The sequence below is a fragment of the Melospiza melodia genome, chromosome W, assembly GCF_035770615.1.
Source record: "Melospiza melodia melodia isolate bMelMel2 chromosome W, bMelMel2.pri, whole genome shotgun sequence".
Taxonomy (NCBI): domain Eukaryota; kingdom Metazoa; phylum Chordata; class Aves; order Passeriformes; family Passerellidae; genus Melospiza; species Melospiza melodia.
The window spans coordinates 8,995,539-8,997,886 of record NC_086225.1 but is presented as its reverse complement, the minus strand read 5'-3'; the positions used below and the strand labels follow the sequence as shown (position 1 = coordinate 8,997,886).

The 2,348-nt window shown below is 39.6% G+C and overlaps 1 non-coding gene across 1 annotated transcript; it reads right to left on the bottom strand.

Annotated features, from left to right (window-relative positions):
* Positions 1–471: 471 nt before the first annotated feature.
* Positions 472–544, bottom strand: TRNAK-CUU (transfer RNA lysine (anticodon CUU)). The gene has a single exon. It is a non-coding gene; the product is annotated as a tRNA-Lys (tRNA).
* Between the last annotated feature and the right edge of the window lie 1,804 nt (positions 545–2,348).

Genomic DNA, 2,348 nt, shown 5'->3' with positions numbered 1-2,348 from the left:
GCCCTCCCCTGGAGAGACTTACCATAGAGTTTCCCCACCTGGGCAAACGGAAAAGGCTTCCCCATGGAGTCTTGCACAACACTGATCCATCCCAGTTCCTTTCCCCATATGTCCCAACTTCCCCTGGTTTCTCCTTTCCCTGTTTCCTCATTGGTTGTGGTACCCCTGGTGGCAGGCCCCTTCTTCCCTTTGTACCGCCCCTGTATCTTCGCCTACTTAAGCCTTGTGCAGAGCACATGTTCTGTCTTTTGTCACTGGTTTTCCTTTGGTGTGGTGGATGCAATAAACCTTTACTGGAATACATCATACAAAGATCCTTCCTGTCTTTCCTCTGCTGAGCTATCTGTGGCGTGTGTGAGTGCATGGACTTGAAATGGCTGCTTTTGCGCCCTTACTCTGAGCAGCTTCTGAAGGAGATGCTTCAAAGAAGTTTGCAGCATTTCTACCATCCTGCTATGCTGCTACCAATGGTGCCCAATTTGAGGCTCGAACCCACGACCCTGAGATTAAGAGTCTCATGCTCTAATGACTGAGCTAGCCGGGCCACGCTGGTACAGATGTGCATAAAATATTGAAAATTAAATGATAATTTTTTTCTACAGATTCTCAAATATAGATAAAGGTCACATGAAATACACATTCTGGTGTTGTAGTCAGCTTGAAGTGGTGACAGCAGTTCAAAAATGGACCGCTTTCCAAATTTCTGTCTTAATAATATTTCTAACCAAGACACTGAGATTATCTGTGTAAAAAAGACATCCCTATATTCTCACCACTGGAATTATGTTAATTGTTCCTACTGTGTGAAACAGTGTTGCTTTAGTGCTAAAACTTCTGAAAATAGATTTTATTGTTGAAATGCAGCATAACTGCAGCCAGAAGCCTTTAAAGAGTGGCAAAAGTATATTATGATACCTATACCCCATCCTCCCAAATGTTATAACCACATTTCAACATAGTGCACAACAGATCATGCTTGGAAGCTCCAGTCCCTTGCACTAGGGACAGGACAGGTCTCATGCCCACAGTTGTTCCTGTTGAAGTCTATTACTCCTTCTCTGGAAAAAATAATTTTCAGAGAAGGGACAGTAAGTGTCATATTTATAAATTTCACAACAGGATCTAAGCATAACTTCTTAGACACAGAAGACACCTAATTTATATGTGAATTTTAACTTAGAAAAACCTATCCCCCTGAAGTAACAGGCTAACCTAAAAAACTGAGCTGAAAACACTACATTTATGGAAAGAGCAACATTTTTTCAATTTCTTTTTTTTTTTAATTTCATGAAAAAAAATCCAGTAAGCCTACCCATAAGAATCACATGGTTTTCATAAAGATGAACAACGCATTTAAAATACTCTAGATATGAGGTGGTTAAAGCATCACTGATGCTCAGAAGGTAACAAAGGAAAAAAAATAAAGAGTTAATCAGGTTTTTTAATTTTCAGGCAACAGCTGTTCTTGATAGCCCCCTATTCTTATGAAGTGTTTGTATTTTCTAAAAATGTATTTTTATTTACAGCCGGTGTGAGAAATGACACTTTTAAAATTTAAAAGGTTTATTAAACCTCAACAAAAATATAGCAAAAGACTAAATAAGGAGAAAGAGCAGTGCTGGGAGCAAAGGACTCAACCACCATTTGCTTGTCTACAAAATGGATGCTCTGCATTTTATACCTCTAGCCCCTCCCAAAGTCTTGTCAGTCGACTCCTTGTTTGCCATCCAGTGGTGGAGATCACTTTCTTACATCTTGACTGGAGGTCAGGTGTTGCCATAGTAACAAGCCAACCCACCCCAAATGCCTCAACTACCAAGGCCATCCCATGACAACAATACGAGGGGGAGGGGAAAGAGGACTATGGGAGGACATATTACAGTACCAGAACTGTACATCTACAAAACTTCTCTTGACAATATACATAATATTCACCCCTTAATTGTAAGAGTCAACCATCGCATTACTCATCTATGACAACCTGTGTACTCTTCAACCATAAACCAATCTTTTATGCAGCTGAAAAAAATTAGCAAAATCCCTATGTTCTTCACCATACATCTTTACCTGAAGAGATTAATTTAATCTTTGCTACTCTTATGTTATGGATAAGTAAAGCCGTACAATAGGAAGGCCTTGTAAAATCATGGCTCAGGCCTGCTACTTCAACTAAGCAGAAGAGGACTATGGGAAAGTGACTCAGCTGAATTAGAGGTAGAAAAACAAGTTATATAACGATTGCGTGTTCACGTTATGGTGTATGGCAGGTGGTTGGATTATATTTGTTATGATTTAAAACTATGTAACTGACAAAGGGCTAACTGCTTAAGAAGGCCTGTTTTTTGCAA